This window comes from Delphinapterus leucas, chromosome 6 (assembly GCF_059928025.1).
Source record: "Delphinapterus leucas isolate spDelLeu-1000000601 "Yukka" chromosome 6, BTC_Dleu_Yukka2, whole genome shotgun sequence".
In the NCBI taxonomy this organism is placed as follows: Eukaryota; Metazoa; Chordata; class Mammalia; order Artiodactyla; family Monodontidae; genus Delphinapterus; species Delphinapterus leucas.
Window position 1 is genome coordinate 75654434 of NC_143134.1, and position 12814 is coordinate 75667247.

At 37.0% G+C, this 12814-nt stretch overlaps 1 protein-coding gene across 1 annotated transcript in view; it reads left to right on the forward strand.

The window, feature by feature from the left end:
- Positions 1-12814, forward strand: part of CFAP95 (cilia and flagella associated protein 95) — a 92372-nt gene that overhangs the window by 9475 nt on the left and 70083 nt on the right. The gene's annotated exons all lie outside the window — the stretch shown is intronic.

The window sequence follows — 12814 nt, forward strand, 5'->3', positions numbered from 1 at the left end:
ATGACTGTTCTAGGCCTCTGTTTCTGCAACTGTAAAATGGGGGTGATAGGATTCTTGTAAGACTAAACAAGGTATTGTATGTGAAGTATCTTCTGACATATAGCCTGGCACATAGTAAGCACAGTAAAGGTTATATACATGTACTAGGACATGGTCACTGACCTCAACTAATTTCATAGGCCAGTAAAGAAAAACGTCAGTAAATTCAGTATAATCTGATTTGTGCAAAATAGAGATGAGTATAAGAGGCAAAAGTAACAGGAGGGGGAGGTTAGTGTGTATATGGTTTTCTGAGCAAGGTTTAGAAGGAAGAATAGGAGTTCCATAGGTATACAAAAGAGAACAGGCAAGTACAATGTAATAGTAAGAAGCAGCATCATAGGGAAATACAAAGAGTTCTTTATAGTTGGTAAATACAGTTGATCTCATTATCTGTAAATTCTGTATTTGCAAATTCATCTACTTGCAAAAATTTATATGGAACCCTACATCAATATTTGCAGCACTTTCATAGTCATTTATGGACATGTGCAGAGAGGCAAAAAATTTGAATCATCCCACACACATATTCTCAGTTGATGTCAGACACTCTGCCTTCTTGTTTCAGCTCCTCTTACTGTAAACAAGTATTCTTTTCATGGTCTATTTAGTGCCATGTTTTTTGCATTTTTTTTACCTTTTGTTGGTGATATCATTGTTCAGATGGCCCCCAAACATAGTGCTGAAGTGCTGTCTAGTGTTCCTAAATGCAAGAAGGCTGTGATGTGCCTTATGGAGAAAATATGAGCATTACATAAGCTTCATTCAGACATGAGTAACAGTGCTGTTGGCTGTGAATTCAGTGTTAGTGAGTCAACAAGATATATTAAACAAGATGTCTTTAAACAGAAGCACACATAAAACCGGGTCATGTATTAATTGGTTGTTGAAAGTGTGACCAGAGGCTCACAGGAACCTAATCTTGTATTTCCCCTAGGAGCAATGATTCAGTATTTGCTAATTGTTTGTGACTTTATAGAACATAACAACCTTGAATAATGAGAATCAGTTGTAAGATTTGAGAAGCACTTGCATTTCTCTGAGCTGGCTGTGCTACTGGCATCCTTGTTTTCCTTCTGTATTCAACCAGTCACCAAGGTCTGTCCTAGAAAACTGTGTAAAGTTCAAACTGTGTAAACTTCCAAATGAATAAATGTCATTGACCATTTTGTTTTTATGCATTCTGGTCATAATTGTTTGCTTTCTATTGACTTATTTTATTATATATTAAAATTTATTGAATTTTAACCTTTTATTAGTGGTTATTTAATCGATGAATGCCTACTATCTAAAATACACCGTTTGGATGGCCTCCCAACTGAGTATTTGATCAGCAAAGGGACTGTGCCTATAGGTTTGCAAAATAGAATTTAACTGGGAGAAATTCTGAGGTACCTCTGCTTATACAGTAAACATTTGGATGATTCCTGTGTTACTCTTTATGTGGAATGTAATACCAGTCTGTTTGACTTCACTATACATATTAAAAACAGTTGTGTATAATAGACATGATAAAGTGAAATACCCAGAATGGTTGTTAAGAGATATTTCTGGTCCATTATTGGATAAGAGGTTGCCTAGGAACCTTGTCTTCCTTGTAGCTGGAGTGGTGGATAGAGAGCCATATTACCTGCATCACACCTTGATGCTTCTGAGTGAGAAAGGCCTTTTCTAGAAATTGTCTTTCTCTATTCATTCCTACAGCATTTATGGAGCTATATCATCAGATGTTTCCATCGGAAATTATGAGTCAAGGGGAAATTTTCTCTTGGGATATTTTCCCACTCACTGGAATAATGGAATACTAAGAACCAGAACAACTACATTTGCCCTTAATAAATTCTCTGGTGTAAGGCTAGTTCTTATTTATTTATTTATTTATTCTCATCTCTTCTACCTTGGCCAAATTGACATCTGTTAATAACTGATGAGCCAGAAAATTCGTTCGAGTTTCCATGAAACAGTTCACGCTCTGGTCTCCATGGTGACACTTAAGAGTTTTAAGGACTTAGCTTAATTTTATATATTTGTAATTTCAATTACTTCTCTCTCCTACGTAATCCCAAAATTAAAGAGCCTGGGCATTTTACTGTCCTCCCCCCACCCTGTCTGCATTATAGGAAGAAAACAGAAAGAGAAAGGGAAAAAAGGAAGTAAAATTAAAATCCGGTGATAATTGTGGGGTAGGGAACTTGATAGTTTTAAAGATTTTTACAGAAAATCATTTGGGCTGGAGAAAGAAATTAAAGAGCTTTCTATGATGCTCTTCAGACTTATACCCTATTGTGCTCTTTGAACAGGGAGTTCATATGTATTCAAGGTACTCCACATTCAGAGGATAAACCAGTTTCAAGGCACTAGGATATCATTAGTATACTTATTAGAAAACAGAGATGAATTTTCTAATTTGCTGTATGTTCGTCCTGTAAATACAGCAGTTTTCTCAGGGACTAACCTGGAAGTATTTAGAGTCCTTCACACCACTAAGGACCAAGCTAGAGTTACATAGATCTTCTCTAGCCAGCAATCCCATCTTCTCACATCTCCAACGCACACTCAGGATAAAAAGGCAAAGAAAATAAGAAAGCCCTTTAGTAACCACATGTTGCAGCCTGCCTCTGTTGAAATCCATACATGCTTCCCCTTCCAGCAAGCCTCCATCCTTCTACTTTAACAACTTAAGCCCTCAATCGAAAGCTTTTAACTCTTATTTTGTGCATTTTAAATGTTTGATTATGTAGAAAGGCGAGAGAAGAGACTTTAAAGAAGCTTTTTTGGTTAGTAATGAGAAGTGAGAAGAGCAAGCCTTGGGGCAAAGGGTAAGAACACCGTGGGTGCTCAAATAATGTTTATCAAAGAAATTAACAAATGAATGGAGAGGAAGGACACACACACACAAACACAAAAGGCACTGCAGGCTGGGGGCCTCTTTTTTTATGCTTTAAGAAGACCCTGAGGTAAGGACTACAGGATAACGCAAATCTGTAATAAAGCCAGAGCTGATTTTCACAGCCCTGATCCTTTTTTAAAAAAATTTTATTGAAGTATAGTTGATTTACAATGTTGTGTTAATTTCTGCTGTACAGCAAAATGACTCAGTTATACATATATATATATTCTTTTTCAAATTCTTTTCCATTATAATTTATTACAGGATATTGAATATAGTTCCCTGTGCTACACAGTAGGACCTTGTTGTTTATCCATCCTATATATATTAGTTTGCATCTGCTAATCCCAAACTCCCAATCCTTCCTTCTCCCAGTGTCCTCTCCCTTGGCAACCACAAGTCTGTACTCTGTCTGTGAGTCCGTTTCTGTTTCATAGATATGTTCATTTGCGTCATATTTTAGAGTCCATGTATAAGAGATATCATATGGTACTTGTCTTTCTCTTTCTGACTTACTTGGCTTGGTATGATAATCTCTAGGTCCATCGATGTTTCTGCAAATGCACAGCCCTGATCCTGATACAACAGGATGACATTGAAGCATGTTTGGTCACCTCTGTATAGGTGAATTTAGAGGGGTATAAATCATTAGGCTTCCGATTAGAATGGTAAAGAATTTAAAAATGGGAGCTAAACTCATGTTCTTCCTAGATGCAGTACATGACTTACTAGAGACTGACGGGTACTTAGGAAATTTTGAGTTAAATAGGGACAGATGGTATTCACACTTTAAAGAGACATCTTAATTTCTTAACTCATACTTTAAAAAACATTGTAAATTATAATACTGTGTGACCATTTAAGATGATGTGATAGTAGACCAAAGACATGGAAATATATTTACTATCTGGTCAGTAGCAGAATTCGAAATTTGCATTCAAGTCAGATGCATATATAAAATTTGTTTTCTAAAACTGATCCTCATGGTTTTTCAACTGTTGGTTACCAGAGAAAAGTTCAAACATGCCAATTGAAGGGTTTCTCTGTCTCTTTGAGTTTAAACAGTTTGTTTTGGGTTAAAATAGTCTCTTTCAGAACAGTGCCCACTCTTCTGAATCCTACCTCATCCACCCTCTCCTTTTCCTAGTGGTGTGTGTGTGCATAAGGGACTGAAGTTATATGACATTTGGGAGATGGGGGAGTGAGGCTTCCAGATCTGCATGTGGGTCCTTGTTCTTGTTCACCTTATCCTTTATCCAACTTCTGTGCCTGCTGCTGGTGAACTTTTGACTAATCCACTTGGTTTGTTAAAGACCTGAGGTCCTGCTTTCAGACTCATTTCCATTTTGGCTCTCCTTAGGACTATAGATCCTTAAGTCATGCTCATCCTCTCCTGGTCCCTGACTTAGGCTGGTGGTAGCCACTGTGGTAGGGGCACCTCATCCCTGAACATGGTGGCCCCGTAGCTGGCCCACTGACACTCAATTCAGCTTTCATCAAATGCCCCGCAGAGAGGGTGTGCGTATGCTGTGGTTTGCCCAGTAGAGTTTACTCCCATTGGCCTGAGATTTATTAAAAGCCCTTCTCTCATTTTTTAAAGTGATCTTCTTTACAAAATAAATGATAGGGTCACCCTACTTATGCCGTGTTTGGGAGCTTCTGGATCTGGTTGTTAATAGAAGTTTGAGAAATTTAGACATTTTACTTCTTAGCAGGTCCTGACTTTCAAGAAAAACATCTCACTCAGGACTAAAAAATTTTATTGTTAGTCAGAAGTTAATCACCAGCACTTTATTTTTCTTCATATTCCTGGCAAAACAGTCCTATATCTTCCCAAGGCAAATGTAGATGCCTCTGATTTATTAGAACAAAGGTTATTTTAAAGAGTTAAGCAAAGAAAAGTGCAAAGATTAATATTTGAAAATATAATCTCACTTTAAGTAAGTAAAAAAAGGAGCAGCATGTTATGAATTCTTTTGATAAAAATATATGTCTGTATGTATTGAAAAGAGACTGAAAGGATATTTACCATGTAACACAAAATATTTATTACTGGATGGTGGATTTATGGACTATTTGTCATTTTCTTTTTTCCTCTTTGCCACTTTTACATTTTCCATAATGAATGTGTATTATTTCAAGTAAAATTACTTGAAAACTTTGATGTCACTTTCTACAGCTCTTCCCCTGAAGCAAACATTCTCTAAATGATCAGGATTTAAACAGAATACTTCATCTCTTTCAGAGTCTGAGTCATTCTTCATGGTTTATTATGAGTCTTTTTTAAATATCTTTTTAATTGCTAGTTTATGTTGGGTAAAAAGGATGATGCTATTCACATTCATTTGGTTTAACCACGCTTTCATTCTTGTCTGTGTTCTATAATGGTAGATCCTATGCCATGGTTATTTTTAATCTAGTGCTACATTCTTATTCCTCAACATACACACATATCCACAAATGCTTTTGAATGTAGTAGTTTTGCGGGGGGGAGCACCTTATTTTCTATTTTTCAGGATGATGCAGGACATTCTACATCCTTTTGTCATGACTGTATTTTTCTTTCAATGCTATTCTCTTTAATGAAATCCCAACCAAATTCATTTTCTGAAAACCAGTGTTTATAAAGTTGTGCCTTGACCTTTTCGTGAGGTTTTGCTCAATTTAACTGGTGGCCAAAATAAAACAGCTTTACTTGCAAGATAACCCTTGCTCTACAAGGCAGAGTATTGTAGGACAGGCATTTTCTCATGTGGGTGCACTTGGGTTAGGAAAGATCATTGCTGTATACAAGTACCTCTGCCTGAGCCAACTCCCTACGTGTCCTTGAGACCATCTCTCTCCTGGACAACGGGAGTCACCAGAGGCTTGTCATAATGCTACTGTAGTCTTCCTCACAGATAGTCACAAGTGCTTTTTCATCAGCTTTCTTTCTCTTACTGATGATCCTTTTCTAGGTAAGGATGTAAGGAGTGAAGGAGGAGGTAAGAAGAATGTGGGGCTTGGTGACATTTTGATAAGGAGAGTTTCAGTCTATGGACACAGTATACCCAGGCTCAGGGCTCAAGGTTTTCAATAGCACTAGAATTAGCACTGTCAGATAAACTTCTCTTAGTTGGCCTTGGAAGCCACCCCATCGGTACTATTTTCTGTGTGTACTGATCAGGCTTCTTTTGATTGCAATTGACAGATACCCGGCTTGCACTCGCCTAAGGAAGCAAGAAAATGAATTAGTTCATGATATTCATGGAATGGTTGATCACTAGATAAGAAGGAGGGCACGGGTGCAGCTTGACCTCAGGAACAACAGGCATAAGGGATGCTAGTGCATCTGGGTCTTGCTCATTTCTTCTCTCTCTTCCTCATTGTGTTTGCCTCATCTTATCATTGAAGACTATAGGAAACATGGCTGCTGTGGTTCAGGAATTTATAACTTACATCTTCATCCACCAAAAATGTTGTTTTTAAGGTATTTTCAGTTCTGAATTTAAAAATTCCAGGTCAGATGTCCATTTCTGGGCCAAGTATTTGTTTGGGGTCATCTGACTGGGCAAGATTTGGTGGAAAATGACAGCTTTCCAATAGCCATGGGGCAAAATGGACATATCCAGGAGAAAGAAGGAGAGCTAGGCTGATAATCCTATAGATATCTACTATATCCCATCCTATCCTATAGATATCTGCTATATCCTATAAAGAGCTACTACAGTGTAGAATGAATTCCAATTTCCAAATACCCAATTTTATAGCAAAAGTTTAAAATACGGAGTTGAGGAGACGGGAGTTGAGGAGGCTTGCTGGGCAATTACTATGCACTGTGATACGTGCTAGGATTGGGGTAAGCAGAGCTCTCTGGGGACATCCAAGAGGAGCACACAGACTATTAGACTGGAAAAGTTTTCTAGAGGAGGTTGTCCTAGCTCCTAGGATTCACATGAAGAACTAAAGATGGCACATTAGTTAGTTTTCAACTGAGGGCATTACTGTTCCTTCCCCTAGAGTGTTTGAAAATATGTGTGCATTTTTTATTGCACAATGACTGATAACTAGTGATGTCAAGTGTGTGATTGCAAGAATTGTGACTCCTATTCCTGGGGTGGCCACAGCATCTTAATAGCATTTATCCATCTATCTATATGATGCCCAAGTTACATATCCATAAACCTACAGTCATATGGGTAGGGACAACAGATATATGTTAGCTAGTTTGCATATGGCCATTCAGAGCAAGGGTGTGATCAGCAAAGTCTCTGAAAGATCTTCACAGAAAAGGAATTCCCTACTCGTATAAGAATCCTGAGCTTTCAGAGCTCATTGGCACCTGCTGTCTTTGTAGGGGTGCATGCCAACAAAGCAACCAAATTTTCATTGCAGGCAATCTAGAGGTTAAGATATTGTGGGCTTCTACCTAGACCTTAAAATAATAAGTATGTGTGTTGTATGAGTTAGAAGAATTTCATCTAGATAAATTACATTTTACTTACAGGAATTTTTTGGTATTTTAAAACAATCCTGTAATAAATATAAATAGTTGGGAAAGACCACTTCAGGTGTCTTCACTTCAGGTATACTCACTGTCAAAGTGAGTATAGTGAATGTAATGTGATTTATTATAAGTGTTATTGACGCCACCAATGCCTGTGTACCTCTGACAAGTGAGCAGCTCAAGGCAGTTCAAATGTCCTGCTAGACATTCAGGCACAGATAAGAAATTTCCTCCCACAGTAAAACCATCTGGGCCTAGTACTGTTTCAGGCGGTAGCTCTTTTTTCCTTTGACAGCTTCTCTATTTCTTCTTTGGAAATTGTGTGTTTAGACTTTTTGTCTCTACTGAGAACACTTGTAAATTGTTTTTTTTAGAAAGTTATGTGTGCTGTCTAGTTTTCCAAATATATTTGCATGGAGTTATGGAAAGTAGTCTTTAATGATTTAAAATGTTTTCTTCTTTTGATGGTTATATCCTATTTTTATTAAGATATAGTTTACATTCTATACTATCACCCTTTTAAAGTGTATAATTCAAAGGCTTTTAGTATATTCATGGAGTTGTACATCCATCAACACAATTGATTTTAGAACAGTTTTATTAACCTTAAAAGAAATCCTCCTCCCTTTGCCCTCGAGCCCTAGACAATCACTAATCTACTTCCTGTCTCTACAGATTGGCCTATTCTGGACATTTCATATGAATGGAGTCATATAATATATGTTCCTATGTATGGAATATTATTCTGTTTGTATCTCCCTCTGCCCTTTTCCTTGATTTTTTAGATAGGAGTTTGTCTATTTTGCTTACTTATTCGTTTATTCTGTTTTCTAACTTATTTAATTTTGCTTTTATTTTTAATTATTCTATCATTCTGATTTCTTTTGGCTTACTTGTGCTTTTTAATATTTTTGAATTAGATATTTCACTTATTTATTTTCATTGTTTCTGTTCTATTGATATAAGTACTTAAAACTTGAATTTTTCTCTGGGTTCTACTTTAGCTATATCCTATGGATTCTTATAAGTGGTATTTCTATTTATTGGTATTTTTGAGAAATTCAACAATTTGTATTGATCTTTGATTAAAGAGTTGTTTGATAAAATGCTTACATATTTCCAGATTGAAGAAGGATCTCTTTTTAAATGTGTTATGAATTTCTAGTTTTATTGTATTACCATTTATATCTTTCAAACATATTGAAATATTTTTTCATAATTTTTATGAAAGTTCCACGTGCACTTGAAGTTGTTTTCTTTAGGCAGGTCACCAAATATTGGTTTTACTCTTTCCACATGCAGACCAATTATGTTTACCCATTTACCCAAGGAAAATAACCCAAATTCTATCTAGTCATAGGTCAGAAGTCCAAGATCTCCATATGTTATGCTATTGTTTTTCTACCAAGTCTAGTGTGGCTCTACTTGGTTCAAAAATCTATAAAGCAGAAAATTTTTCTGCTTGGTCTCCATATAACCAATATAAAGTGGCGGGACAGAGACAAGATAACTGTAATAAGCACTCCGATTCAGAAAGAGGAAGGATGGAAAGGGCAGTCATTTGTCTATGGTCCTTAAATCCTGTCAGGCAGACATTGTTAGGGAGTCCTGCATTGGTGTCAGAAATGTTCTTTGCTTAGACCCTGATTCTGTTTTCTGGCAGCATACTTTTCCCATTGTTCTTTATGGTCCTTGGCTCTGCCCTGTGTATCATCTTTTCTTTTCCAATATTCTCTTTGACCACACCTGCAATGAATGTTGTAGAATATGCCCTTCTATGGGTTGTTTTGCTTTTTCAGTTCACCTTTTGTTCCCAGAAGTTTGGGGGCCAAAAGTTATTTTAAGTATTGAACAGTTAAAGGATTTTTAAATGCACACCCCTGGCTTACTTGGAAGTACAATTCTTTAAAGCTTAGGAAGTTTCTTACATGTTTGAAGCCAGTTAGTTCTAGCTGCTGGTAACCTCATTCTCAATTCTTTCTAGACAAAGTCCTCAGACTTGCTATATTTCTTTACTTTTTATCCTTGTAATACCTTGACTGTCACTTTGATACTATTGTAGTTACAGAAATCAGAAACCCTGGGAATATTTTTCTGACTCTCTCCTTAAGCATATGCTTGCTCCAATGCAACTTAACTCACTGGGAGGGTCTAACAATAGGATGAACTTTGCTGCCAGGCAAAGCTTTAATGGAACTTTGTCTTGAAAAAGTCTTTTTCAGTTTTCTCTCTTTTTGAGATCTCTCTGTTTGAGATCTAAAAGTTGTTGCCCCTTTTAACACTTCAAGGCTCAAAATTTCTGGAATCTCTCATTTCCTTCTATCTTCTTGTAAACAAGACAATTTCCTGAATTTATCTCTCTCTCTTTTTAAAATACTTTGGCAAAACCAATTATCAGTAGCTATTTGCATGAAGAACTAACAACTGTCTTCCAGTCTCTTTCCCAATCTCACTAGGTACCTGGTTTGACTCTGAACCTACTGAGGCTACCAAATGTTTGACCTCTCCAGCCTCTGATACCAGCTTCCTATAGTCTTTGCCTGGTCTTTAGCCAGTGCCATGTATTTTAGATTTTTGCTATAATAACACCTACCCCACTTCTGGTACTTATTTTTGTGTTAGAATAGGCTAGGCTTAATCTATGTTAACAAACAGCTCCAAAAATCTCAGTGGCCTAACACATAAAGATTTGCTTCCTGCTCACACAGAGTCTGCTTTAGGTTTTTGGTGGAGGGTAGGCACTCCTCCACATAGATACTCTGGGACTCAGGTTGATTGAGGCTCCACCATCTAGAAAGTCATCAATTGCTCTGGCAGGGGAAAAAAAGAGTTGAGAATTACATACGAGCTTTCACTGTCTTAGCCCAGAAATGACATATTTCATTTCTGCTCATTTTTATTTTATTGGCCAGAGCTAGTCACATGGCTTCACTAAATGCAAGGGAGCTGGGAATTTAACCTCTTATATTCCCAGTAAAAAGGAGAAATTGTATTGGCAAGCATAATATCTACCACATATGGAAGACTTCCTTGTAAAACTCCCCTCCTAGGTTAGCTCCAGGGCTAGACTTCAGTCCCTCTAGCCCCTGAAGCCATTGCCCCTGTGCAACATTAGCAAATATCCCAAAGGCATCAGCAGATTTGGTTTTTTAAAGTTCTATTTACCCCTTTGGTTACAGGCTTTCATCCAAAAATTGGCCTGGAAATTCCCCACTGGATTTTCAGCTCTTAAATACTTTTAATGTGTCAAAATGTAAATATATATATATTCTAGCATTTTCCATTGTTTTCAGTGAAAGAGTTTATCTGCATAACTATGGGAATGTAGTTTGGCTGGTGCTCTGAGAGCTCCTGCTTCTGGGCAATCTCACTACTGAGATTTCTTCCTATATCCTCTTTCTTGTCTCTGCTTCTTCCACTTGTCTTCAGCTGGATTTTGGCTGCTTAAAGTAACCCTTGCACATGATGTAATCTAGGGATTATACAATAACTTCGCTAAAAATTAGTTTTCTTTTAATTTTTCCATTTCCTTTGCTGCTTTTGAATGATTTCTAGGAAGAAATGGAAAAAGTGCTCATTTGTGTAGCTATGTTCATAATGGAAGACTGTTTTAACTATAGATACTATTTATGAAGAAAGTCTTTTTCATTTGTTTCTAGTGTGAATGAAATGAATTGCTTTGAAACTACAGAACCTTGTATTATCTACTCAGTATGCATTGCTCATGGATTCATGGAAATGTGCATTAAAATGGTCCTTAAGCTCACATAATATAATCATTTGATGTTATTCTAGAGTAATTAATTCAAATTATCTAAGCTGGTAATATTAAGACTATAGGGATAGGAGTTTATGCAGGTAATCAGGCATTTGTTTCTTGTTTTGCAGGGGCCAAATTGGTCTCCATGCCATTCATGCCAATATACTGTCAAGGTGTTCTTTGGATAACAGTAATTACTGTTATATAATACACTTTAAAAACTCGGTCTCTTTTTAGTCCTACTGTTCTACCACCCAGAGTGTCTATGGCCAGCCAATGTAAGCTGTTTCTGGAGTGGAGATCAAAGGAACAATAAGAAGTTTCCTAGGATCTTAAGATAATTGAGATCCAGTAATCAAAACATAGGGTAACAGAATGTCCCAATCCTGATTTGACCAGGACAATCCTGGTTTCACCACTCCCAGTGTACCTATTACCTAATTCCCCTCTCACAGTGTCCCAGGTGGGATAATCAATTATAGTGTCACCCCATTTAATACATGTTCCTCCAGCTGTTTTCAGAGTCATGTGTTTGGCAGTTAATCATACTGACAACATTTATTTAACGTTTCAACTGTTAAGATAGACAGGCTCCCATGCTGTATTCCTCTTGTTTACTCCCAATATTCTCCATAGGGCTTCCTGTTTTTGAAGAGTTTCTTATGAAAAAAAATTCATAATAATGATGGGTCTTATTTACATGCCATTCAATATATGTTGAGTGAAGAAAATAACTTCACTTACCTGTCTCGGTCAAATATTTTTCTTTTGAGTGCAGTTTAGGTTTCAAATTGTGTGGTTTCATAGTTGTAGATGCACAAATTGCATACAGCATGAGACACATTGAAAAACAGTGTCCCTCTTCATAAGTCTGAAATGTCACCATTTCTCCCAAGGACGTAAGATTTTCTTTATGACTCTTGCAAATACACCCAAAAGTCTTCATTTGTCAGTTTGATAAATGTGCCGCCAAATAGCACTATCTTGGCATATAAATCATTTGCCTGTGAAATTTTTAAAGAGGATTGTCAAATATTTCTTTGTAGTCTTTGATTCTATTTGTTTTAATGCTTCTAATGTGTCAGGAAATATAGCTGACTCTCTGGGGTAATTTTCTCTTAAAGTCCTAGATAGCAGACGATTATAAAACCTAATGGAAAAGGTATCTTTCTCTTCTCATTTGGCTTAGATTTACATCAGAAAATAACAATAGCTGACACAGTAGTTGTGAACTACATTAATAATTCTAAAATTTAAAATTAATATATTCTGCCATCTGGAGTCTTAACTAAACATAATTTTTTTTTTTTTTTTTGTGGTACGCGTGCTTCTCACTATTGTGGCCTCTCCTGTTGCGGAGCACAGGCTCCGGACGCGCAGGGTCAGTGGCCATGGCTTACGGGTCCAGCCGCTCTGTGGCATGTGGGATCTTCCCAGACCGGGACACAAAGCCGTGTCCCCTGCATCGGCAGGCAGACTCTCAACCACTGCGCCACCAGGGAAGCCCAACTAAACATAATTTTAACATCTTTGAAATTCACAAAGAAAATGTGTCTCTTGTCAAGTAACCAGAAACCAGAATTCAGCTCGATTTTCATTGTTCACATATCAGATATTGCTCGGATCCACACCCCCTTTG